Below are 27,811 nucleotides of genomic sequence, written 5' to 3' on the forward strand. Positions count from 1 at the left end.
AGGAGAAAATCTTTTTGACCTTGAGCTAGGCAGAAATTTTTTAGGTACAAGAGCAAAAAGCCTGATTGAAAAAAGAAAAAAAAAATGATCATTTGAATTAACTTTGCTCTTTGAAAGATGCTGTTAAGAGAATAAACAGACAAGCCAGGGACTGAGAGACGAATCTTTGCAAATCACAGACCTGAAAAACACAGAATAGAAAAGCTCTCAAACACTCCACGTCAAGAAAATAAATAGCTCATTTTTCAAAAAAGGGCCAAAGGTTTGAACAGACATGTCACCAGAGCAGATACAGGGATGACACAAAAGCACATGATAAGAAATTCTCAGCATCATTCTTGTTGAGGGAAATGCAAACTAAAGTCACAGTAGGATTATTCCACTACACATTTGTCAGAATGGCTAGACTGGGAGAGACCAGTCCAAGTGGCAGTCACAGCCTAGGGTGGGAAGGAGCTGGAATTTTCTTATGCACTGCCGGTATGAATGATGAGGCAAACCTGTGTAAGGCAAAGTTGGACAGTTTCTTAAAAAGTCAACATGCTCATAGCATACCAGCTTCTTCCCTCCTAGGTGTTTCCTCAGGAGAAAGAGCATGTGTAGAAACCAAATCTTGTACATCAATATTCCTATCAGCTTTATTCATAATAGCCCCAAACAGGAAACAAATAGTCAAAAACTAGTCGATGGATCAACAGTCTGTGTCATATCTATGCAGTGGAATACTACCCAGAAATAAAGGGGAATGAAATATTGGTAGTTTCATCAACATGGATGAATCTCAAAAGAACGATACTGAGGGCTGCCTGGTCAGTTAAGCGTCTGACTCTTGATTTTGGCTCAGATCATGATGTCAGGATTTGTGGGTTCAAGCCCCACGTTGGGCTTGACATGCGCTGACAGCACGGAGCCTGCTTGGGATTCTCTGTGCCCCTCCCCAACTCACTAGCTCTCGAAATTAATAAATTAAAAAAAAATAATGATGCTAAGATGGAGAAGCCAAATGAAAGGAGCACATATAATATGGATCATTTACCTAAAATTCGAAAACATGCAAATTAATCCCTTTGGACAGAAAGCTGAATAGTGGTTGCCTGGGGATGGTAGGGGTGGGGTGGGAGGTATGGCAGGGTGGAATTATACAGGGGGAGGGATCTTTGGGGAGTGTTAGATGTGTTCACAGTCTGATTGCAGTGATGGTTTCATGGGCGTATACGCGTGTTCAACCTATTGCATACAGTTTATTGTGTGTTAATTGCACCTCGATAAAGCTGTTGAGTACAGAGGCTCCTAGTATGTTGACCTCCCTGTTACTCTGCTTTTTGTTCCACAAATGTCAGGAACAAGTTCCGTGATGGGCCATTAATAAGAGTTAAACATTAAGAAAAAGCAAAGAGACTTCTCTGAGTATGTGTGAGCGTGCTGTTTGTGAGACACAAAAACAGAAGACATTTTTCTCACGTGCCCAAAGAACCAGAGGCTTCAAAAAGTCACCGTGTAATATAATTAATAGCAAGTATTTATTTACCAACCAACTTGACTCCCTCCTTGAGTCAGATTCTTGACAAATGCATACAATAATCCTATTGACCCTCCCGATAAATTTAGTGTAGTGTGACAGTTTCGAAAATGAGTCTCAGAGGCATCACATCAGCTTTCTAAAAGTGCACAGCGAAGGAGTGGCAGGGCCGGGATGTGAGGGGCCTGAGATGGCCGCACTTGTCCTCCCCCCCCCACTGCCCCTGCTCTGTGGACCCCTCCCTGCAGACAGCTGCCAGTTGGGCTGGTGTTGAAACAATAGGCCAACTCCGTCCAAGAGTCCAGTCCTCCAAGGTTAGCTATTGTGCATAGAGCTATATATAGCTGACTTTGGGGAAGAAAGAGAAAATAAGATTTACTTTTTGGAGGCTCAGAGGATTGAGGCAACTTGAAAGGTCCTCAGGGCTTTTGCAGACGGCGGCTGAAATGTCATTGGCTAAGCACAGTTGGAGTGTGGTTTCTTAACAAGGGAGGAGGTGTCCTGGCCCAGGGAGGTGTGACACGTTTCTCTGCTCAAAATAGAGACTGGCCATTTCCTGAGTGGGAGGCAGCTGGGGTGGGAAGGCAGCCCCAGCCCTACAGCTTCTGACCATTAGAGCGTCTTGCACCCCTGCTGGAAAGTGGGAAGTGGGGGCAAAGTTCAGGGCCCCTGAGGCTCTCACGCTGTGGGGAGGGGGGTGTGGAATGGGGGTGGTGGTGACAGAGAGGACAGTGAGATGGCTGCTATATTGATTGCTGGTGGGGAGGGGTGGCTCCCAACTCTGCCTGGTGCGGGGGTGGGGAGAGAGGGGAACGGGAACGTGGGCAGAGGCCAGTCCTTACAAATTGCAGCTAAGGAGGTGTTGAGGCTGAAGTCTCTGGGTATGGACAGAGTTCATGGTTCCTGTGCAGGCAGCCGCTGAAGAAGAAGGGTCCAGAAAAGGAGGCGGAGGCCTGCTAACGTCCCGGCAGTGTATGTGAGCATTGAGAGGCCATTTTCTAACTGGGTGAGAACCAGCCATGCCCTTGAGTTCGGATCCTCCACAGGTTCCAACTCAGTACCTGCTCCAGGGCTGATGTGAGCTGGTTTGCACCAGTGTGGCCGTGCTGGGGGTTCACTGCAGAGCTACTTTTGCACTGGCTTGTAACTAGCCCCTGCCCAGACTCCCCCATAATGACTCTTAACCATTACAGCCATCATGATGTCATCCCTCATCCCTATGTCCCATGGTACCCACTCCTCACCTAGCAAGTCCAGCTGCCTAAAGGTCAATGCCCAGCTTTGCGGTGGTTGCCTCGTGCCAGGGCTGTTAAATATATGAGTATCACCTATGCTGGACCCAAAAGAGTAGCGCTCGTCCACTACTCTTTGCTGTGTGTCAGTCACCCCCCTCCATTCTAGATGCTTTCTTGTATCTACAACAGTAGCGATAGCCGTAAGACAACAGTAGCTAACAACAGTAGTTCATTAGATGCCAGGGATGGTGCTAAGTACTTTGCATTGATTATGCCATTTTAATGCCCATCCATCATTATAACCCTATGTGGTAGGTTCTGATAGTATCTTCCATTTTCAGAAGGAAAAAAAAACCTAAGGCCCAGAGAGGTTAAGCAACTTGCTTTGGGTCACACAGCTAGTAAGTGGCAGGGCCCAGTTAAAACCCAGGTCTTGCTGACTCCAGGATCTTTGCTCTGGCATTATTCTATACGATAAGAAATAATCGAAAACAATAAAAAATGCTCCTAAAATTTAAAAGCACCCTTTTATGAAAGCCATTTCTATTCTGTACTGAGTGTCCAACACCTTTATCAGGCAAATTTCTTCAACTTTGCTGCTTGAGTGTTTCTAATACACTGTCTGCATTCGATGGCTATCATTCTCCTGCTGTGAAAGTAAGGGTGATTGTGCCAGGGGCATCCTAGTTAATCTGGCTGAACAGTGGTGCAAAATACTCCGTTAAAGAGGATGCAGGAGTCCTGACTGATGTCTGCAAGAAACAAATGGAAGTGTGGAGGCTCCATGCCATCCATTTGCTCCCCAGTCTCCAGAGCTTTCCTGGAAACCCTCCTTCCTGATTATTTATTGTGAAGTCATGCAAAGGCCACTGACGTCTTATTGGCAAGGCTCTTAAGAGCTGCACTGTTTCTGAAAGCAGGCCACTTTCTGTGTTCCAGGAATTATCTAGTGTATCCAAGACTGGTCATGAACATGCAATCACCCGTTCAGTAACTATCTAGGGAGGACCCACCATGGATCAGGCGCTCTTCTAGATACTGAGCAGAGAGTCACAGATAAAACAGACCCTGCTCCTGCCCGCATGGGGCTTGTCCTCTAGAGAAAGAAAGAGATACTTGACACCTGACTGCAGAAACACAGCTAACTGTATAATTATGTCTTGTGATAAATGCCGTGAAAGCAAAGCAAAGACTAAAGTAAAAGATCTTCAATTCGATTATCAAAGATGTGAGAAGAAGGAATATCGCAAGTACTATTCAAGCTGACACATGAAGAGGCAGGCAGTCACATGAAGGAAGGAGAGGGTCTCAGAATAAAGTTGCAGGTGGGGAGGGCAGTGTGGGTGCAGGCCTGGGGTCAGGTGACACTTGGGCAGTTTTGAGGTCTTGAAAGGAAAAACATCTGGAGTTTAACTGCATGGGAGAGAGTGAGAGGTGATAAGCCTGGATGATGGGAGTGGGCCACATTTTCTGGGAATGAGGGTCTCTATAGAGCAAGTGCAGATGAGGGTTTAAGGCCTAAGGAGGGTGGTGGAATCACCCCCAAAACCATACCCTTTGCTAGGACAGACCGATGGACAATAGCAAGAAGAGGTCCCCAAAGCTCTCCTTACTCATGAGGCAGTTGCTTTGTGAATGGCATTTGCTTTCACAGAAAACTTTATCTCGGGCAAAAATCACATCATACTGGCAGGGGAAAGCATTCTTGATTAAAGTAAGACCCGACAGCTCACGTCTGTGAATGTGGCCCAGACTTGCAGGGGCTGGGATGATGCCTTAGGATTCTTCTAGTTACCACTGACAGAAACTACCTCAGATTAGCTTAGGTGAGGAAGAGACATGTATGGATTCAAACCACTGGGGAGTCTAAGGAGTCAGCTGGCGAAGTAGAGGTGTTCAAACTTGTCATCTCTTACGTCTCTCTTTTGGTCTTTCCCACTCCGTCTTTGCTGCTTCTTACCGATTTACCACCATGTGGCTTCGTTCTGGGACAGGCAAAGATGACGCCATGCTATTTCAGATGAAAGAGCTAGATTGTCACCTACAGTCTGAGTCTCACCTTGGATCACCTACCTATCTCTGAGCCGATTGCCAGGACGAGCCGTCTAATTGCCCGGTTTCAGTGGCACCGGGCCGCGTGGATCAGACAGGAGAGTATGGAGTTCAGGAGGGGTCATTCCCCAGAGGGCTGCTGACAGACCAGAACACATCCCTTGTACCTAAGGGGTGTGAAACTTGTCCTGCCTCCGCATGTCGAATTGTTTTGTTCCGTTATTTTTATAAATTTTGTTAAAAAGTCACCCTTAAAGCTGTCAATGTATTGCTAGCGTTTACTGCATAACCTGTTAATCATACCCACCCACTTACATGCACACAGACATCTACATCTTTTATAGGCTTTGTTTGGTTGGTTTTTTAGGGTAGTCATTTGGTAGAATTCAACTTCAATACTATTAACTTTTAATTTTTTCCCAAGAAATGTAAAAATGTCCTCTCTTCCTCTAATCAGTGATGTCCCAAATGAAACTCTGGCTAATGCTCCTCTATTTAAACCTCATTTTGCTCCTTCTCATCTTTTCTAACATTGAACACTGATGCTAGAATCCCCAGCATATGCTTGTCTGCGGTTTTGGGGTTAACCACGTAAAAATGCTCCAAGTGTATTTGGGGTGAAGGGACAGGGCTGAGGAGTCCTGACCCATTTCTTGAGTCCTTGGACTTAAGTTCTCTCCTGAGAACTCTCTCCTGTCTTTGCCCTTTGACCCATGGCCTGGATGGGTTTTTTTTGTTTTTGTTTTTTTGTCTTACAGAGGAACTCACGGCCATGCGCAAAGATAACACAAAAAGATGTTCCTTGCAGCTTTGATTGTGACAGCTTACAAAGTGGCAACACTGACATGCCCATCGGTTTGGTCAAGTGACTGTGTATGATGTAACACAACCCAATACCTGGGAGTAATGCCAGCCATTTCTGCAGACCCCTCTGGAAGGTGCCCAACGTGTACTCAGAGAAAACATGAAATTGCAAAAGGGTGTTAGAGTTGTAGTTCACAAACTGATATTTCAATAAATATTTAATGAGTGGGTACTACTGACCAGCCTTTTCCATTGCCCTGTTGTTAAAAATTTCATCTGTTCTATTTCCTCATTTGTCTTTTACTTGAAAAATGGCTTCTCTTCTAAAAGTTCTCAAAGAAGACGAGACAAGTAGGATCTGGGGTGGCTTTTGAAAACTACTTAGAGTTAATAGTTTGAATAACTTAGGGAAACATTTCCCTCCCTCCCCCGCCCCGTTTATATTTATAAAAGACCTCATTGGAAGAAAAATGTTACACATGAACATTTGCACATATATATCTGGTTTTCCAACAGCCATAAAACCAGGATCACATGTTCTCTTCTGTACTGTATGAATTTTCCCCTTGAAGGTGAATTACTTAAATAACAAAAAAGTACTAGTTCAGGGGCGCATGAGTGGTTCAGCCAGCTAAGCGTCCAAGTCTTGGTTTTAGCTCTGGTCATGATCTCACAGTTCCTGAGTTCTAGTCCCATGTCAGATCCATGCTGAGAGTGTGGAGCCTGCTTGGGATTCTCTCCCTCTCTCTCTCTCCTTCTCCCCTGTTCCTTTTCTCTCTCTCTCTCAAAATAAATACACTTAAAAATTCTTTTAAATGTACTAGTTCATTAAAAATTTCACACATACACACACATATGCACGACGCACATACAAGGCTTTTCTCCCTGACAAGCCTCTCTCATTAGTCACTTTCTACTCTTTGGAAGGTTTGCCCCTTGTCACTGCCAGGTGCTTCTGTGATCCCCTCTGAACTACCTTTCCTACTAGGGTAGGAGCCATATTTAACCATCGTGTTGTGACTGTTTCCTTCCTTCCGGTGACCTAACACGTGAATCTCTTGTAAAGGTAGTCAAAGAAGATGACGAAGAATGCAGGGGTGTGTTGGGGAACCATTCAGAGTTCATGGCCCAAATACCTTAATAAGAGCTTTAAGAAGTTTTTTTTTTTTTTTCATAGAAGACTTAAATTGAAGAAAAATATACTGTGTGATCATTTTCCCAAGCCCCACCCGGTATGTGAGTGGCTTACAGCATTGCTCATTGTAGAGCAATTGGTTATTCTGACTCCTTCCGCAAATTAATTTACCTCAGGAAGCCACGTCCCTCTATAAAGGGGAGGGCGAAACAATGGGGTCTTTTACATTCTCGGTAATATGGGGCTCGTTAGCTAAATGCTGACTTTGTTTGGCTCTGGAACAGAGCAAAATATCCTAAAGCAAGTTCATAGCTGTAGCAAACTGGAAAGAAAGGGGACCCTTGCACCTGTGTCTGAGCCCTGGGTGGGGAAGGAGCCAGGCGGGGGTGTCTGGGGCAGGAGGTGCGCTGCTCAGGTGGCCTCCTCCCCCTCTCCTGGGGTCTGGGCCCAGAGGGAATGATGGGAAGGCCAGAGGGTGGCACTTAAACCTCTTGGGCCAGAGGTGCCAGAATACTGTATAGAACAGCAGTCTCCATGCAATTCCCACCCCCCCCTTGCTGATTTAATCACAACTGCCTCTTTGGGTAAAAATGTCTGAGCATATACTCCCAATATACATTATAATGATATGTTGAATATCTTATAAACTAAAAAAAAAAAAACCCAACATTTTAAAGATGAAATTAAAAAATAAAATAAATTTAATTATAAGACCACTTTTACAGATGAGATAGGAACAGACCTCTGGTCCCCATGGTCCCCAGCTGAATGATGAAATGATCCTTGGAACTTGTAGCTTTAAAAACAAGCAGCCTGCGGGCACCTAGGTGGCTCAGTTGGTTGGCCACCAACCACTGACTTCAGCTCAAGTCATGATCTCACAGTTTGTGAGTTTGAGCCCCGCATCAGGCTCTGTTCTGACAGCTCAGAGCCTGGAGCCTGGTTCGCATTTTGTGTCCCCCTCTCTTCCACTCCCCTGCTCATGCTCTGTCTCTCTTTCTCTCCCAGGAATAAATAAACTTTAAAAAAAAGAAATAAAAATTAAATAAAAATCAAATAAAAACAGCCTAATACCAACCCCTATCCCCAATTTCCCACCAAAACTGAAAGTTGTCTCCTAGAAGGTACAGAAAATGCTCAAGGCTCATAATGCCTGAAGGAGAGCTTATAAAGTGAATCTGGGAAGAATTTCCACCAAATACAGGGTTAATTGAGTAGGAGAGAGGAAAACAAATGGTGATAATCCTGTGTCACCATGGAATAGAGTATCCCTCTTTCCTAGAAAGAAGGCAGAAGGAATCCCCAGCAAACTCCATTTTCTGCAGCAGCCTTAAAATCAGGGAGCATTTCAGAACAGGAGCCTGCCTCTTGAGACTGTCATTTCCCACCCACCCCAAGAAGCACATGTTTGTCTTATGTCCATCCAGAGACTGCAAATCACAGAACAGAGGAGAGCCGGGAGTTTGAGGGCGGGCAAGAGGGAAAGAGATGATACAGAGCATCTCGAAGTGCTGAGGACCCAAGGTCACTGCTTTGACAATAAGGAAGAGAGAAGAAATCTTTAGAATAGCCCCTGACACAGGTGTGCCTGTCCCACTTATTCCAGCAATTCAATGCATCAAAGCCAGGAGTTGGGAAGGAGGAGAAAAGCCGTCTTAGGACAAGAGAGGCATGTGACAGAGTGATAGTCTGGGCCTTTATCCTTCGCTTCAATCAAGCTTTTTATGATTTTAGAGGGTTTTATGTTGGAGTTCAATGTAAGATTTTTTTCCCGAAAAAAGTTTCTGCTGAAAACCATGGTGGTCACTCCTACTGGACATTGGGAATTGGGTCATGAGCTGTCACAGCCACCTGCTCTAGTGCTGAATTCACAGAAGTGGAGTTGGGCAGCACACCTACACAGCTGCCCGGTGGGTAGCTCCCCCTTTGTGCAGAACCAAGTCGAGAAGGAGGAACCTGACAAGGGACAACTAAAACCCTCATGAAGAAGGCAGAATAGAAATAACATCTGAAGAAATACACAGGAAGACTGTGATGGCAGAAATGATGGATAGCAGAACCCAGAAGAACAGTTTTGAAAACTGTTTGGCATATCTGATAAACAGAGCTTCCAGTAATATAGGTAGAGAATCATGAAGAAAAAAGACAAGATGAAAAGGGGTATTAAGAAGTCAGGGAAACTGCTATATTAATGGTAAGATTAAAATCATCGGGATTGGAGGCAATAAAGAACTAAATGCCCAGAAAATTAAATCACTAACATGGAGGAGAAACTTCAGCAATCTTTATAAAATGCAAAGGAAACAGGAAAGGCGATCAAGATTATGAGAAAGGAAATAATCTACGTGGAGGATAAATAATAGAGACTAATTCCAACAAGTAAGAATCATCGTCAGTACATGTAGAACAAATATAACTGAAACATCGCAGGGATTTAAAAAAATCTTGTGAAGTTGTAAATCAAAAACAAAACCTTCAGAAAGGAAGGAAATATAGGTATTTATCTGATGTTAGGGGCAAGAACTCTTAACAAAGAACATCAATGATAGCAAATGTATTTATCAGAATATTAATGTACCTGCATATGTACTTTTTAAGAAGATGTTTATTTTGCAACAGAGTGCATACAAGTAGGGGAGGGGCAGAGAGAAAGAGGGAGAGAGCAAATCCCAAGCAGGGTCCGTGTTGGCAGTGCCCCTGGATGTGGGGCTCAATCTTACGAACTGTGAGATCATGACTGGAGTCAAAATCAAGAGTTGGACACTTAACCAACTAAGCCACCCAGACACCCATGTACTTATTCTTTAAGTTTAAAGAGCATCACAAAATGAAGGAAATTAGAAATTTGGAAAATTATCTATAATAAATATGACAAAATTAATATACTTAATATATAAAGAGTCTTTAAAAACAAATAAGAAAAACACAGTTTCCCCTTCAATAACCAACTTAGGCAAAGGTTATAATAAAGACTCAAATGACCGATAAATATTTGAAAACATAACCTCATTAATCACCAAAGATGTGCAAATACAGAGCAGTGTTAACATATAGATGCCTTTCATGTTTGCAGAGTCTTTGAAGGTTATCATACACATACTAGTTGGTTTTTGAAAAACACAATTGGAATTGTACTGGCCTTCTCCCACTTGAAGGACTCTTCTTATCCTTCAGGTTTCAGTTTGACCTTCCCTTCCTCCCAGTTCTCTCTGACCACTCAAGCTAGGTTGTGACCTTTCATTAGTTTCCATTGCACCTTACATTTTGTGGCCTTTATCTCAACCATAGTGTGACTATTTGTGTGTGATTTGTGTATTCAGTATTTGGGACCTCACTGAGACTGTAGCGGTAACTGAAGTTTATACTGAGAATTTATATTGTGCTATGAAATAGTTGAGTGCTTTCATGTGTCTTACTTCATTTAATCCTCCCAATAACCTTACGATATAGATTCTTTTCGTACTTGTTTTACGGAGGAGAAAGCTGATGACGTTGACAGAGGCTTAATGCCTTATCTTGCATGGTGGGGCTGGTACCTGCCTCCACTGGCTAACTACTGCTTCTGGTATGAGAGTTGCAGGCTTCTCTTCTATCCAGATGGATCATCCGGAAGCCAAGCTCTCTCCCTCTAGGAAAGGACTAGGTCTTTCATTTTCTGGCCCTTAGGCAGCACCACAGCACCCCTTTCTGAGGCTACTCCAGCAGATCAAAATTACATTTCAAAGATATAAAGTGGCTTTATTACAAAATACTAAAAATTCACCTTCCTTTTTCTTTCTTTCTTTCTTTCTTTTTTTTTTTTTTTTGTTTCAGTACGCAAAACTTTATCCATGACAAACAGCTCCACATTTCAGAACGTCACATTCCACCATAAAGACACAAAGCAAACCCAGGACCCTTGAGGAATTCATGACTCAAGTGTCCAAATCCTTTCTTGGATTCAAAGGAAAATATCTTTTCACTTCCATATGCTCCTTTGTAAATGTCAAATAGATAGCAGGATAAACAATGTTTTATGAGGATACAGGACATGTATGAGTTATTACCTCAAGTGGATGGGGGGTTATTGCCCTTTGTTTGCAAGGAGACAGCCATGAGGTCTGGTATGGAGTTACCTGGTGCTAGAGCCTGCAGGTTTGGGGGACAGAGATTGGGGGGGGGCAGCTGGAAGAGAGAGAGGGTTTGCTAATTAACATCTGTGACCAGCAGGGAGCAGGGAAAGAATTGTTGAAGGCATGCTGTTTTGTAGAATGGAGACATTTCTTTCAACCTCTAATCTGCCACAGCCCCCTTAATATGGGATTCGCACAAGAAACAAAGCAGCTCAGGGCACTGGGTTAAGAACCTGAGCTTTGGTGTTAGAAGGGTCTGCGTGTGAGTCTGAGTTCTATAGCTTGCCTGTGTGCAAATTTCTTAATCTTATGAGCCCAACTCTCCCGTAAATTTAGGGTCATGAAAGAGTTGTAATCAGAGTTACATGAGATAAGTACACAAAATGCTTAGCATAGAGCCTGGCATGTTACAGGCATTCAATATATGTTAAGCATTATTTCATAGCTGCGTCTCGACCTATCAGTCAAAATGATCTTTTCCTTTGTATCTTAATTATTTTTCTTTAGACTTTAAATGGTTTTATGGAAACCTTCTACAATGAAGTGCATATTCTCCAGGCTTATTAAATAGGATATACTAAATACAGCGAATGCCTTTGCTTTTGTTATACTTGATATACCTCAGTATATACACATAAATAATGTAGGAGTCTATAAAGTCGAAACTGGAAGTCTGCCCAGTCTGCTGCAATTCACTCTTATAGTCTGTGCCCTTCGCAACTTGGAATTTTCCTGAACATTGCATCAAATGGTGTGATGCTGAGATGCTCTCATCTAGAGCTATGACAATGTAGGGAGCATTCTACCCTTACACTAAATGGCCCCAGCCAGCCAACCTCTAGGAGCCCCAGGCCTCCTCCTTAGTCTTTCTACCTGTCCCTTGATGTCAGATGGTGGTCTTCCCTCCTGCTCCTTCCCACGTTAGTTAGGGGTTTCTAATCTCCTTTGTTGAGGAAACAAAACACCAAGTTGATTATAAGAGTGGGATATTAGGACTGTGATCTCAGATATTTAAGATCCATGATAATATATTTCATTTATTTCTGAACTTACGGTTATAGCATAGAAAAAGGGGTAGCATCTCAGAGAGAAATCTAAAGACCTGATTCCTGGTCCTGGGCCTACCATTTAATACCTGCATGGACCCGGAAAAGTCACTGAACCTTGCTAAGCCTCAGTTGCCCCATCTATAAAATGAGGCTCATTAATTAATTCATCAAACTCTTAGTTACTGAGTGCTTCCTGTGCACCAGACATATTTCTAGGTGCTTTGCACATAGCAGTAAGCAAGAAAGATATCCTCAAATTTACATTACAGAAGTAGGGAAAGAGGTGATAAGCAAAATACATTCACCAGTTAATACCCACCATCGGATATCAGTGCTACCAGCAGGTGCCCCAAAGACAATCAGGTGGGGTGATATGGTTAAACGTGACAGGTCGCCTGTCTCCCAGGGTTGCTGGGGCTTCAAATAAGTTGCATCAAAGGGTTTTGTAAATGATACTACGTGATATATAATTCTCAGAAAACAACAAAGTACCCATATATTTGTAATATCAACCACCCAAGATTCTGTGATTCTCAAAGAAAAGGTGTCTCAAAGGAGAGAGGACATCCGGAGGGCCAAAGGTGGAGAAATGCTGCTTTCCAGTAAATAAAACAGTTGTCTGTATTTATTTCAATATTTCCCCTAAGTTTTCAAAGTCTCCCAAATATGTGGCAGGGAAAAGAGGATGGGAAGATTTTTTTTCTACATACGAAGGCAATCCTTGCTTATTACTTAGGCTAGACCCTGCCATTAGCACTGGAACGATAGATTGGGGGGTGAAGCGGTGCTAGACCAAAGCTGTGCAGTGTCCTTTGGCAACCCCAAACTCTCAGTGTTTGCTTACAGATCACAGAATATTTTAATGGTAGGAGAGACTCAAAGTGCTCGAACCACCACCAAGGAAGACCCATGAGACGTGACGATGGAGCAAATCTGGTAATGTGATAAAGACACATTTGTATACCTCGGCTTAGGATGTCCATCATTAGGATTTTCATTATTGCCTCAAACATCCAGTGAGGCTGGTATCTCATACTGCACGGATGAGAAAACTGAGGTCCATGGTGGAAACATCCTCCCCAGTGTGTCGCTGAAGGTATTTCTTGGCTTAGCGGCTGCCTTCGGATTCCCCCAGGAGCTCAGGCCATACTGGGTTTCTTCTTGGGCTTCTAGGCCCTTCGCACTCTGCCCATCCATCCTAGGGGTCTTTGCTATTGCCCTCTCTTAGTCCATCCTGCTCTCCCTCCTGGTCTTCTGCCTCCTTCCCCATCTTTAATACAGATTTTCCTGTTCATTTTTCTCTACCGTAGCACTTCCTTTCCTTCCAGGCATGTATGAAGAGAGATCTACATACTTTCGAACACGTGATTTGGTGTATTGTTAATCCTCCCCTCATGAAGTCGACATCTATGCCTGTTCAGTTTACTGCTGTCTTCTCAGCCCTGGGCACGGTGCTTATTAATAATTGTGGAAAAGCAAGTGGAAGGAGGGAAGGCAGGCAGGCTGACGGATCACTTGCCTTTGAAGGGTCAAAGATAAAATTAAAACTATTTTCCCTGACGTTATATTACGAAAACGTTAAGGCATACAGGCAGTGGAAAGAATTGTGTAGTATGGCTTCAACGAAGGTTGTTAAATTAAGAGCTACCGATTGAAGTTCATGTTCAGGAAAACTGAATTTAAAGTTGGGTCGGCTGGTTGCAACACACTAGGCATTGGACCAGCGCTCACTGCCAAGTGCTTTGGGAGTTCTCAGTTACAAAGCACTGGTTCTACACAAGGTGGCCCAGAAGCAGTACCTTGGACAGAAAGCTGCAGGTACCCACACACAGAACTGAGGCTTCCTCTCAGTTCCTGGTGACACTGGGTGTTGGGGGGACAGAACACATCTGGGCCTGGAGGGTCTAATCGAGACCACACGAGCCTCTGTGGTGCAGGTCGAATTGGTTCTCCTTTCCCACCCAGCTTCTTCTGTGAAATGGGGATTAATATGCCAGGCCTGACCTCCTCATTGCTCACGGAGATGGGATGATGGGAATCAGATGTAGGAAACACAAAGCACAAAGTGCCGTTTAAACGTAAGGGGTTATGGCAGGCGGCAGCACACACAAAGCAACCGGGGATCTGTTTATTTTCCTTCTCGCTAATTTGCACTGTTAATGAAGAATTCCCGGTTACCTCCCCGCTTCGGTCCTCTGGCAGGACTTTGGCTCCGAGCCGGGCGGCTCCTCCTGGAAACGTAGTTGAACCAAGGGCAAACCTGTAAGGGCCCCTGAGATAGTGCTCACTCCCCGGAAGCAGGATTGCTTTGAATATTTTGCCAAATCTCCTTCCCACTCTTGGAAGAAGATTTGAGCCGCAGGAATACAGAAACAGTTGTTTTCGCCTGCCCTTTCCGTCTCCCCCGGCTGCACGGTTTCTGTCTCACATCTATCCTCCTACTCCTTTTCTTCTCCTCCCACCCAGATCCAAACTTGGAGGGGACCTTTTGCCCTGAATTTCAGCAGGAAACATAACCAGCAACCAGATGTCTGACTTTTTCACCCCCTTGGCAAGGATTAGCCATCTTCCCTGTAAACTTCCGGCCTTTCCTCTCCGTTAGATCTCTCAGCTTCTTCACGCTTCATCTCCTTTAGCTCATACACGTGAACACCCTCCGGAGGAGAAACAAAAGGTAGCCTGCAAACTGCTGCAGCCGTGTTGAGGATTTTATACACCCCGTTCAGTTAGTGGAGGGTCGGGGGATGCCGCGCGGCAGGTGGGGGTGGGGAGGGTAGCAGTTCAGCCCCTGGGTTCATTTGATGTCTGGCTAGATTCAGATCCAATACATTCAGACTAGGTGTCCTCAGTCAGAGACAGAGATCAACAAACTCACAATTTAAAACGACACCCAAAGGGAAATAAATGCAAAATCTGTTACCATCAGAGTGACTGGGTGTGAAAAAAATAATAGGTAAGGCAGCTTTCTCAGCTTCTGGAATAGTGAGACCCAGATCTTCTCCGACCCACGGCAGAGGACTTTGGAACTGGGAGAGTCCTCAGACGGCCGCTCTTGCCGTTCCTTCCCTTTCCAGGCAGAGAAACCGAGGCTCTGCCCGGGCGGGAAGGACTTACCCCAGGTCCCTTGATTGATGGCACAGGGGGCTTCCCAGCACAAGGGCCCACTCTTGGGTGTCGTTATACCTCCCCTGAGACATCTCTGGAAAAGCAAGGTGGCAGTCCCAGGTCTGGGCTTTGCCTGCCCTGCTGTCTCTGCCTCCTGTCTTTCCGTTCTCCAAACGGTCAGCTGGGTCTCCTTACGGTTCACTCTGATCCGCAAGTCCCAGCCATGCAGCAGCAGCAGCAGCTGGACCAACAATCACATGAAAGGGGAGAAGAGGCAGAAACCTTTTTTTTTTTTTTTTTTTTTTTTTTAATAAGAGGAAACGTTTTCAAACCAGCGCTCTTGGCTTATCTATAAGGCAATAAGGAACAAGTGATTCCCAAAGAAATGCATGAAAATGGGCGCGTTCTCACAAGAAACTTTTAAAAACGGATTGTAAGGAATTCTCAGTTGCACTCCTCCTGTCCCTCACACTCACTTTCCCCACATTCACCCGTGTCTGCTGGTACAAATCCCCATGTCACCATTGCTGGATGTGTGACTTTGGTCCAGTCACTCTCCCTCTCTGTGCCTTAGTTTCCTCACCTATAAAAGGGGGATACTAGTTCTTATTTGGCGATTATGTGAAGTGAAAGCTATGGCACTTTGCATGCAGTAGGTGGTTATAATAAACGTTTGTTCTCTTCCAATTTTCTTCCTTCTCTGGTGGAAGCCTGTGAACACTTCCCTTAGGGAGTGGGTCCCAGCAGGATAGGAAGGTGCCTTCTTGAAGCTCCACAGCACGTTGCTTCCTCACCCACCAGCATCTTTGTCCTGCAGTCCCGGCTGCCTCCAAGAAAAAAGATTGGTCTGGGCCTTGAAGGATGTGTTCAATTTGTCTAAGTGGCCAGGGCACCTAGTCCTGGCAGAGCCACTGTGGGAAATGTGTGCCCCTTCTGTCCTGGACCCACAACCAGGGCCTCTACCCCTGATGTTTCTAATTGTTCACTTCACAAAACCTGAATTTTTCTTCTAAAAAAAAAGAAAAGAAAGAGAGAAACCAGGGCCCCAACATTAATGTAAATGAATCCCAAGGGGGGCCGTTAGCTTGGACTCAGAACAATGAGTTAATTGAAAGTGGTAATGAGAAAAAGCAGCTGACACTCATAAACCCATGGGCCAATGAGCAGTTCAATTCCTGGGCAGCGGGTGAGAGCCAGGCTTTCTAGCCAACCGAGATGTCAATGGCTTCTGAAAATAATTGCCCAAGGCATGCCGGCCTACGGGCGGGGACAGAGTTTGTCTATAGATCCTGTCACCTGGCTGGGAGCCACCTGTGCTGGCTCCATGCCCAGTGCTTCAAGCCCTGAGAACACCCTGCGCTTTGAAGAAATACCTGAGACCTAAGGACAGACGCTCAACTGGGGTATCATGTGAAAAATCACCGTCAAGGGACTTGGTTCGCATTCCAGCAAGGAGATGGGGTCTCACACAAAGCGTATATCTGGGCCTCAGTTTTCCCACCTGTCAAATGAGCACATTAATACATTTCCCCACAGCCTCTCAGCACTGTTTTGTTTGAACATCAAATGAGATGTGTCTGGAATGCTCTATAAAAGAAGACATCTGAGGAGGAAAGCTTACATCAAGCTGAGGGGTCAGATTACCTAGTTAACTTGAGTGAGGCTCAGATAATAAGAATTCATACCTCCTAAGATTGATGAAAGAATTAAATGTTTATTATATATAATGCTAGATAGTATTTGAAGTGGGAGCTGATATATGGTAAGCACTGAATAAATGTTAACTCTTACTTCTGGTGAGTTATTATCTTCAGGGCGGCCTTGTCTTATAGTGACTAATCCAAGCTTATGGCCAGGAGTCCTACGGAGGGTTCTACTTTGCTTTTTTTTTTCAACCATCTCTAGTCACATACATCAAACATCCATTCCTCCCACAGCAGTCCTGTATCTAACAAGGAGGGGCAGGCTGAGTAGACAGAGCAATGGGGAATTTGAAAGACAAAATGATTCACAACACATCTTAGATCTAACTGATTGAAATGCCATTTCTTCCCAGAACCTGACAGTCACATTGCACCGTGAGCTCACTGCATGCCCGTCCACCTGCAGGCCCAAGCAGGGATGTAATGGAATCTTCAGTGAGCCTTGGACCATTTATCTAGACAACTGATGGAGTCCAGGGTACAGGAAACTGAGAAACATGATTGTGTGTGTCTGTGGCGTGGCGTTGGGTGGGGGGAGCTGCAGAAAATCCTGTAAGAAAAAATGATGTGTTCCTTAGATAAGAACGAAGACACAGGCATCTCCCCAGGTATCTCTTCACCTCCATTCTGCCTCTGGCTGGCTCTCAGACCTTCCCAGAAGTTTGGACCACCTTATTACTCATGTGCAACCTTGAGTGGGACTTTATGGCAGGTGCTGAGTGGTATTGCCCGTTCTATGTTGAGCCTGAATCCCACAGCAAGTGCAGGAACACAATCCATGTAGCTGTATCTTAACATGCCCCTCATTAAAGCCAAGGACAGCCTTAAGGCACAACCAAGTGATTCACACATTGCCACTAAGAGTGAAAATCGGCACAACCTTTTTAGAGCACGTTTTAGCAGTATTTCTCAAAACTAAAGATGTACCTACCTTTGAACACAGCTTCGAGAATTCTGTCCCACAGAAACGTGCACACACATGCACAGAAGCAAAGGCACAAACCTGTTTACTGCATCATGCCCGTAATAGAAAGGACCGGAAGCAACACAGGTGGCCATCCAAATGTGCAAAGATGCAAAGATGCTCACTACACCAGGCTTGTAATCACAGGGAAAAGAAGGGAGAGACCATGAAAAATCCATTTATAGGAGGTGTTGAAAATATTGAGGTGTTTAGTACATAGACTCCAGTGACATGGAAAGGTTCCAAATATTTAAGTAGAAAAGGTAGATTGCAAAATATTAAATGTAGTGAGGGCCTTGTTAGTATGTGTACAGAAACAAGATCCAGATGATTAGACCGAACTGCTGACCTAGTTGTTACCTTGACGGGGGTAAGAGAGAGAACAGGACACTTGCACTTTCTGTATTATGTATTTCTGTAACATTTGGCTTCTTCAGGATGAAGATGTATGAAGTTTGAATGTAAAAAAAATAAACAGTAAAGATGATTAAGAAAATGCACATAAACAAAACTGAGGGAACGTAAACCGAAGGGGCTGAGCTACAAGCTTGGCCTTCAGGGCATTCAGCTAGGTTGGAGCTCACTTTCAAGGATCCAGAGTGATGGTTTGATGTGGGCTCTTTTGTGGGCTCTTTGGGAGGCAGCGGTCAAGTTTTGCTGGACTTGGAGCACAGGTCCGCTCAAGGATGTGTTCCCCTACTGAGAGCAGCAAACGTCGACCGGCTTCAGAGCAGAGGAAGTTGACCTGGCTGCCCAGATGCTCCTGTGGAGCTGGGGCACTGAGAGACTATGGCCAGAGCCGGCCCCCCCCGGGAGCAGACCCAGTTCTGAGCCAGCTCGGGGAGAAGGGGCTTCCTCAGGGCCTCTGTCCATCTTGCAGCCTGGGAACTCCACACAGGACTTCCTTTCTTCCCTTCCTCCGGGAGGCCCAGAAAAACTTTCCTGTTTCCCTGTATGACCCTCTAAGTCTTAAAATTTTCATTCCACGTGAGCTGGGCAAGAAAAATCTGGCCGGGCACAGGGGACTATCAGTTCTGGGCGGCAGACAGCTGGGCAGCCTGTATGTGTAATTTCACAGGATCTGCTTATTCTAATCAGTGAGGGGCCCGTTCCCCCAGCAAGGCACCACCACCCACTCTAGAACCACAGCTTCCTGGGTGGGAGCAACAGAACACATGCCTCTACTGACTCTGTAAAATCAGCAGGACCCATTGAAAAGCTGACGTAGGATGGGAAGTCTTTGGTCCCCTTTTTTGCCTCAACTGAGAGCTTCCGCCATTTTAGTGTTATTCCTGCAGAAAGGCCAGAACCCTCATTTGAGCCTTTTTGACCTTGAGAAGGTTTACAGGGGGTCATGTGAATTACCATTGAATATTTACAAAATTCCCCAATGGAAAAATACATCTGACCCCTTCTGTGGATTTCCAGAGCATTTACTCTATCAGTAATGGGAGAGAGTTACAGAGGAAGAGAAGGAGGGGACACCTGCTGTGGACCAACGCGAGCCTCCAGGAATACACGGGGGGGACATGAACAGGCATGTCTAACTTCATGGAGCTCACAGTCTAGTGAGGGAGAGGAGCTTCAATCAGATAATCACCATCCTAGTACATGATAGCAAAGGGACATGGCACTCTGAAAAATCCAACATGTTCCAAGAAAACCTAGAAAGGAACCAGTCTAGGCTGGGCTCAGGGAAGGCTGTCTTAAGGGAAAAAATACTGAGATCTGAGAAGTGAGGTGTGGACAGGAGTGGAGGGGATGGGGAGAGGACACTCTTGTAGACCCTCCACACAGAGGAGGGCCGAGAGTTGGTGGGGGGCAGCAGGGAAGATGGAGAGAAATGGACAGGGATGAAAAGGGGGCAGTGAGGAAGAGAAAAGAAGTGATGGTTTTTATGGACATAGACATGACTACCGCCACTACTCCCCCCTACACACACACACACACACACACACACACACACAGCCTCGGAATAGCTTGCTTGGAAACAGATGCAGGCTGAGCTTGCCAAGACCAAAGGATTCCTCCCAGGACTGGATCCCTCTGTTTACTAACTGTCTATTCCTCTGCTGAGAAAGGAAGAACTGATTTGAGTCAAGGACTGTTAATTAAGGAATAATGAAATGAAGACAGAGAGGATCTAAAACGAGCAGGATAAAAGTGTACACTTGACTGTCTAATTTCAATTGTTGTCTTTTTTTTTTTTTTTTTTTTTACTGGGCAGGAATCTAAAATGTCAGACCATCTGGTTCAACACCATGCCCTACTTGTCCGGACTCCTGGACCTTCTTCCTTCCTCAGGAAACCTAGGCCGTTGCCCGCAGGCTCAGACTCCCGGGCCACTTCCTTCTTGAACCCAAAGAGCTCCCAACCCAAAGCATGGAGACTTCTGTCCGTGCCAGGGAAGTGGCCAACGACACTCCCTCCCGACCTCCAGCTGCCTCTGTGCCACACACAGTCCTCCTCACACCCATCTCACGAATCCCAACCTCCTCTCCCCTCACCCTCCTTCCTGGCCTGATGCTTCACTCTGTTTTATTTTCTCTGTCCCAGATCAAACTCAAAGGCCCTTCTGACCAGACTCCCGAGGTTGGAAGCTGGGAGTAAATGGAGGCCAAAGGGAAGGACTGTCTCAAGATCCTGGGCTCTCCACTACCCACCCACACTGTTCCCCCTTTCTCTTCCCCTCTTCCTGTTACCAAGCTCCCATCAGAACTGAGGTCTGAAGAGCCCCCTGGGGCAAGCAGGGGGGCTGTGAGGATCTGAAAATGCCCTCTTGGAACTAGAATCGTGGAACTCTTTGGCTTGAGGAGAAGCACAGGGCAGAATTCCTGTCCCGCAGGGTAGAAAGCACCTCACTTGTGAGTTCTGCTCAAAGGAGCAAGTATCTCCCACGGAGATCCACCTTCCAACCCCGCAGGAAGTTTCCTACTCTGTCACATTCATTCATGGATTCAGTGAGCCACTGTGTGCCACCTCTCCTTGGAAGGGTTCTGAGATGATCAGGCAGGAGTGAGGCCATGGTCATCTGGGTTTCTGGAAGATGAGGTAAAGTGTAAAGAATTGTCTTTATCCAGACAAGAGGTTCTAAGCTTCTTAGAGATCCCAAACCCTTAGAATAAGCAAAAGGGCCTCTCCCCAGAAAAATTTACACATGAAAAGTGCCCGAAGCTCTGTAAACAGCTCCAGGGCTCCACCCTGCAAAGGGCCTGGAGAGAGCCTGGGCTTCAGTGAGCTAGCACCCAGTCCACAGGCAGGGTACCCAAGCCCCCCTCCAGTGTGTCAGAGGGCACAAGGGACCCTGGCCTCATCCTAGGTCCAGTTCCTAGGACCTGGCTGCAGGGAAAGAGCAAGTGAATGAACACCTCATTTTGCTCTTTTTGGGATATCCCTGTTACATAGGGTCCCTCCTCTCTACTGTCAAGGAAAGTAGGGCTCCTGAGCAAGAATTTTCCAGATCCCGAGGTGAGCAAAATGCTATGCCCAGTGCTTTCATCAGGGTAATGTCTACCGAATTCACCCTGTGGTCTTGAGATAATCTGCTGCCTCCTGGCTGGCTAGCCAGATGCAGGGCCTTTCTTCCTAGGTCACTGCAGAGGAGAGGACCCCTACACACATGTACACACACACACACACACACACACACACAGGCCAGGAGAAGAGAGGACGCCTACACAGACACAGACACACACATACACACACACGTGCGCACACAGGCCAGGAGACCTGTCTCTAGAGTGAAGACTTATCTGGGCTCCAACCTTAGCTGGAACACTGGCCTGGGAAAAAACAAAGTCTCCACAATTAAACAAACGAACACAATCAATGTCTTTTAAGATGATGAGAGCAAAGTCTGCAGGAGCCCTGGTTTAGCCTAAGACTTCTCTACCCATTTAAAACATTTCTAATGAGCCCATCCAACTCAAGAGAATAAGAAATGGGACTGTTTTCCCTCTTAATTTGGGGTGTCCCAGATTTCTCCCTTAAGGTAATCAGGGAAAAATAAAATTATATTACATATGTTTTGCTCTAGAATTCAGTTAGCAAACATTTTAATGTGGGCCTACCATGTAGCACTATGTACAATCCACCACAGCAAAGAACTTGATAGATGTGTCCCTACCACTTCCCTACATCACAGAGATAAATCCTGGGGGGATGAGTCTTCCCACAGATACTCCATACAGGATATTGTGTCACCTAGGACTCATGGAAGTATCCCCCCCCCAGGTCCCCCCCTTCCCCAGGAGGAAGTGTCATTTCCCACATCCTGCAAGGGTGGGGGATAGCATGTGGACTCAGTCTTCCGTGGAGCCTGTTTGCCCCAGACACGCCTTCCCAGCTCTTCTGACTTTCCAGCTCATTCCTGCCCTTCCCTTTCCGGAAGCAGTTAGGCAGCTGGGTGACCCTGGTCCCTCCAGGCACAGGGCCACAGCGCAACGGGAAAGCCAGCTGGGACGGGACTGAGGCGGCCAAGGTCCTGGGCCGGCCCTGGATGAAGGTCACAGGTGACACCGTGATAGTGCTGCTGAAATGCTGGCAGAGAGCTTATCCTTTGAGTAACCCCCTCTTCCTCTGCACCCCTTTGTCTTCCCTGCCACCACCAGCCTTCCTCCTCACTAGGGAGGCAACTGCTTGAGGCCCGGCTCTGACATGTGATACTGTTAGGATAATGCCAAACACTAGCCATGGCCTACCAAGCCCTGGGTTGTCCTGTCCACCTCTCCAGGCCCATCTGTGTTTACTTTCTCTGTCCAGCACTGGTCTTCCCGCCCTGGGGCCTTCACACTTGCTATTTCCTCCACTGCCTTGAAGGCTTTCCCCACCCTCAGCCCCACCCAAACTTCACCTTCGCTCAACTGACTTCTGCTCATCCTCAGATAGAAGCTTAAGCACCTCTGTCAGGGCAGCGATCCGGGCCTCCTGGGTCTGTACGCTTACTGGCCCGTCATCCTTTTTCTACAGTGCGGTCACTTGTCCCTCCTACTAGGTTCTCTCAGTGGCGTGGGCAAGGACTGGGTCTGTTTCTGCTCAGCCTTGTGTCTGGCATCTGTCACGGAGCCTGCACAGAGCAGACCATTAGTAGAAGTATGACAAATGCTTGGATGGATAAACGAATCAATGAATGCCTTGCGTGGGGGATGCTACTGTACTGAGCAGATCTCCTGACCCTCACTTTGTATGCTGGGTTGGGAGCGGCAGAGCCCAGAAAGCACAGGGGGTCTGCCATGCCCACAGCAAACTTGTCAGGAAAGTGACCTGAGCCACGTCATTCCTGGAGAAATGGGTTTGACTTGTGCCGTGTGGTTTGAAAGGAAGCAGCCCCTACAGCTCTGGACTCACAGTCCCTGAGATGAGTACTGACGTCCCTGCCAAACTGCAAATGAGCTGCCGTGAGAGAAGCCAATACATTGTGAGGAGGCTCGGTATGAAATCTATCCAATAGAATTCATTTCGGGTGGTGGCAAACTTGGAAGTCTCTCTTGAGAAGTTGAACTACCAGGAATTCCGGGCAAGTGAGAAAAGAGGAGGAGGGTCACTCTAGGGTTGGCTGAGTCCCCAATCACGCCCCGAGTATTGTTCTAGAAGCCTACTGGACAACTCCTTCTTGGTAGCCCTGGGAACAGAATGACTTCCCAGCCAACAAAAGCATGTTTTTACCACCCCACCTTGCCAGATATCCTTGCAATAGGCGTCCTCTGCCATTAGGTAGCTCATGTTCATCTGTTTCTTCCAATTTCAGAGAGGAAGAAGAGCCCAAGTGTGAGAATGAGGAATGGGTTTGTCGCTGTGTTTTTGTTCTCATTGTGTGTTGTGCTAAAAAAAAAAAGAGAGAGAGACCTTTTTGATTCCTCCTTAAGGCTGCTGAGTCCCTAAAGGTAGCTGCTAGAAACCACTCAGCACACACACACACAAAAATGCCCCATGTGGCTGTGGGACTTTAGTTATCTCTGGCCTCCTAGCAGCTCCAGGTGAAGACCTAGCCTGTTGGTGAATCGGTAGTCACTTGGAGCCCCAGGCGCTAACTCCTTTACGAACCAATGCAAGCATGGCTGCTTGGCTGTCTGTGTGCCTTTATTTACTCCATTTCGGTTTTGGCTCTGTCCACGTTGCAAACAAAGACGAGCCAGGCCTGAGTAGATCTCTTTCCATGAGGTTGCTTATAGACCTCCAAAATAATTTTCCGTCATGTGCTGATGAGGTGAGTGGAGAAAGGAAAAAAGCTGTGCAGTTTAAAAAGTTGACCTCAGCCGAAAGAGGATCTCTTGTGCGTTGTTGGCGGGAATGCAAGCTGGTGCAGCCACTCTGGAAAACAGTATGGAGGTTCCTCAAAAAACTAAAAATGGAACTACCCTATGACCCAGCAATTGCACTACTAGGCATTTATCCACGGGATACAGGTGTGCTGTTTCGAAGGGACACATGCACCCCCATGTTTATAGCAGCACTATCCACAATGGCCAAAGGATGGAAAGAGCCCAAATGTCCATCGATGGGTGAATGGATAAAGAAGATGTGGTATATCTATACAATGGACTATTACTCGACAATCAAAAAGAATGACATCTTGCCATTTGCAACTACATAGATGGAACTGGAGGGTATTATACTAAGTGAAATTAGTCAGAGAAAGACAAAGATCATATGACTTCTCTCATATGAGGACTTTAAGAGACAAAACAGATGAACATAAGGGAAGGGAAACAGAAATAATATAAAAACAGGGAGGGGGACAAAACAGAAGAGACTCATAAATATGGAGAACTGAGGGTTACTGGAAGGGGTGTGGGAGGGGGGACGGGCTAAAGGGGTAAGGGGCACTATTCCTGGAATCTACTCCTGAAATCATTGTTGCACTGTATGCCAACTAATTTGGATGTAAATTTTAAAAAATAAAAAATAAAACAAGTTAAAAAAAAAAAAAGTTGACCTCAGCCAATGCTGATCAAAAGAAGAAAGGGGATGTTTGGGGATCATCTTAATTATGCAGACTCGAGATAGAGGATTTATGTCTGTCTTCCTGACTTGACTACCTTCCACGTGAGCAGAGGCCCTGCCTGGTTTGCATTGTAAGGCATTCCCAGTGTCTAGCCCAAGGCCTGACACAGAGCAAGCACTCGATAAATGTGTGTTGAGTGAATAAATGAATCCGATTCCAGTCACAAAGCCAGAGATCGGAATAGAGATCTGACTGAAGAAACAGATGGGGGCAGAGTTTCAAGGAAAGAGGTGGGTGTTCTTTTCCACTGACATGTGTCTCTTTAGCCCTGATCTTCATGAATGAATAGAGGAATGTAAAGAGTGAATGGATAAATAGGATAATAAATAAATAATGTCTCCTTATCATTCTTGTGCAGGGCTGACAGTAGAGACTCACCCAGCCATCATAAGACAGTCAAACAAATATTTTAACCTATATAAGTTTCTTTCCCGTGGTCCTGAAAACCAGTGGGAGTCCCTAGATGGCTTTTGCTACCACCTCAGAGACATCTCAGCCAGAAGCCCACTGGAGGTCAGACCTCATATAAATTCTCATTTCTGACAGCACGGTCTGGCTGGAGGTTCCTCCTACTCCGTCTGTGACACATTTGACGCGGGCGACTTTGTTGACTTCTTCGTTTTTGAAATGTTTGAACTCTGGTTTCTAGTGTATAGTGTGATAGTGCTGTTACAGGAACAGGTTTGTGGAAGCAACACAGATAAGAACAGCACCCCTGGTGGGTCTCTGCTGGGGGAACGGTATACCACATGACTTGAGCAGCCAGGGTCGACTTAGAGGAACTTACCTGATTTGATTCATCAGTTCAAATCACCTTTAATGTGGCACCTTAATAATGCCATCATATTGTAAACGATACATCCATAGAGGCATTAGTCATTACACAAATAGAATTAATAGGTTTCACTACACTTCAAGATCAACATGTTGGAACAGTAACTCCATTCATCCAGGGCCTTTTGAGCTTGCTCAGGGTCCTTACCTGACTGTTAGAATAAATATAAAGTTTTATGGCCTGCTTGTTCTGTGTGACTTCACCATCACCAAATCACACGCATTCAGTTCAGTTCAGAAATGGCAACCGTATGCACTGAAACATTCACTCACTCATTCGTTCTCTTACTAACTACTGTTTTGCCAGCTCAGTTTGCCTAGTATTGTGGTTCCCCAACTGTTATCATAGGATTCAAAGCAACCATTTTGTTGGGGTGCAGACATTTAGAATATCTCAGTGAGAGTGAGTCAAGAGAGAAGGCAGTGTGCATAGTTGGTTAGAGCAGGAGGTTGGGCATCAGATCAGACTTACTGGATTTGAATTCTAGTTCCATCACCCACTGTTTGTATACACTCAGGAGCCTATTTCACTTCTCTGGAGTCTCCACTTCCTTATCTGTCAAATGCCCTTGAAACCCCTCACCCCTCACCATCTCTGCCTAGCGTATCTCTTGTCCTTCTGGTGCTCCTCCCATAGTGCCATGCATCCAAGAAAGATCCTTGAGGTCCAGGCAGGCTGGGTCAGGAAAGATGGGACAGGCTGCACAAGGGGACATTCCTACGGACGTTCTGCAAAAGCAAAGGTGTATTGATGGAGTGTGATGGCGGGTTGGGAGCAGGAAGGAACAGCGAAGAGGCCAGTTCAATGACAGGGGAAAGGAGGGCCATATCGGGGGTGGTGTGAGAAGATGGAAGAGACTGGGGATAGAAAACAGAGAATGTGAGATTTTACAGGATGCACAAAGTGAGGAATGGACCTAGTACACAAAATATTTCAATCAAATTCTGTGATAGCTTTCCATGATTAGCGAAGCAGTTGCAAACACCAGTTCTTAAAAAAAAGACACTCTCCAAGGTTAGAACATTTCTGGGTGTTCTACAGCCCAAGCAGCCTGTAGGAATACATGCATTCACAGTATCCAGATCCTTAAAACCTTGTGCCTTAGTTTCTCCATTTAAAAAAAGATCATTTGTTTTATATGGCACCTCCATTGTGAGGTTACTGTGACATTTAATGAAAAAATGTAAAGCACATTGCTCTGTGCTTAAGACAAAGTACACACTTGATCAATAATAGCTTTATTATACACACGGAAAGGGTCTGGCAAGATGTCTTATCAACTTATTTATCACGGCTATCTCTCTTTGTGGGATTTCAAGTAACTTTTACTCTGTTTTTGGCCTTTTCTCTGTAATTTGAATTTTTCCAATAAACCTGCATTATTTTTATAAAATTGTAAGGCTATTTTTTTTAAAAATCATATTTAGGGGGGCGCCTGGGTGGCTCAGTCGGTTAGGCGTCCGACTTCAGCTCAGGTCAAGATCTCGTGGTCCGTGAGTTCAAGCCCCGCGTCCGGCTCTGGGCTGACGGCTCAGAGCCTGGAGCCTGTTTCCGATTCTGTGTCTCCCTCTCTCTCTGCCCCTCCCCCGTTCATGCTCTGTCTCTCTCTGTCTCAAAAATAAATAAACGTTAAAAAAAAATAAAAAAAAATCATATTTAGGAATGAAGCATCTCAGGAAATACAGTCTCAAGGATGTAGCTCTTCCTGTAACAACCTTTCCAATGAATGTACCATAGTTTAACCCTTTAGTGCTAAACACACCTTTTCAGAAAAGGTGTTTCACATTTGCATAATCAAATGGTCTCTTACCTGTGAGAGCTTTTTATTTATTTTTTTTTTTATAAAATTTTTTTTTTAACATTTATTTATTTTTGAGACAGAGAGAGACAGAGCATGAATGGGGGAGGGGCAGAGAGAGGGAGACACAGAATCGGAAACAGGCTCCAGGCTCTGAGCCGTCAGCCCAGAGCCCGACCCGGGGCTCGAACTCACAGACCGTGAGATCATGACCTGAGCTGAAGTCGGACGCTTAACCGACTGAGCCACCCAGGTGCCCCTGTGAGAGCTTTTTATAAAACAAAGGGCTCCTCAAAGATATCAAGAGTCCCCTCTCCTGAGTATATTTTGGCTGACACCTTTGAAATGACGATTTTGATTTTCTAGTTTCTGACTCTTTCATCAAGTGTTCAAGGATCTTGAAGACAGAAAACACGTGAACATCCCCCAGGAGACTGTGAGCTTCAACAGTGAAGTCACCTTGGTAGCCCAGTACTTGGCACACTGGCAGGCACATG

At 45.6% G+C, this 27,811-nt stretch overlaps 1 long non-coding RNA gene across 1 annotated transcript in view; it reads right to left on the reverse strand.

Moving 5' to 3' along the window:
• LOC125935521 (uncharacterized) overlaps nt 1-27,573 on the reverse strand; it is a 77,413-nt gene extending 49,840 nt beyond the window's left edge. Inside the window, exon 1 of the long non-coding RNA XR_007461702.1 lies at nt 27,528-27,573. This is a non-coding gene — a long non-coding RNA (uncharacterized LOC125935521). The remainder of the gene's footprint in view (nt 1-27,527) is intronic.
• Nucleotides 27,574-27,811: the final 238 nt, after the last annotated feature.

This window comes from Panthera uncia (genome assembly GCF_023721935.1).
Source record: "Panthera uncia isolate 11264 chromosome A1 unlocalized genomic scaffold, Puncia_PCG_1.0 HiC_scaffold_17, whole genome shotgun sequence".
NCBI classification, from domain to species: Eukaryota; Metazoa; Chordata; class Mammalia; order Carnivora; family Felidae; genus Panthera; species Panthera uncia.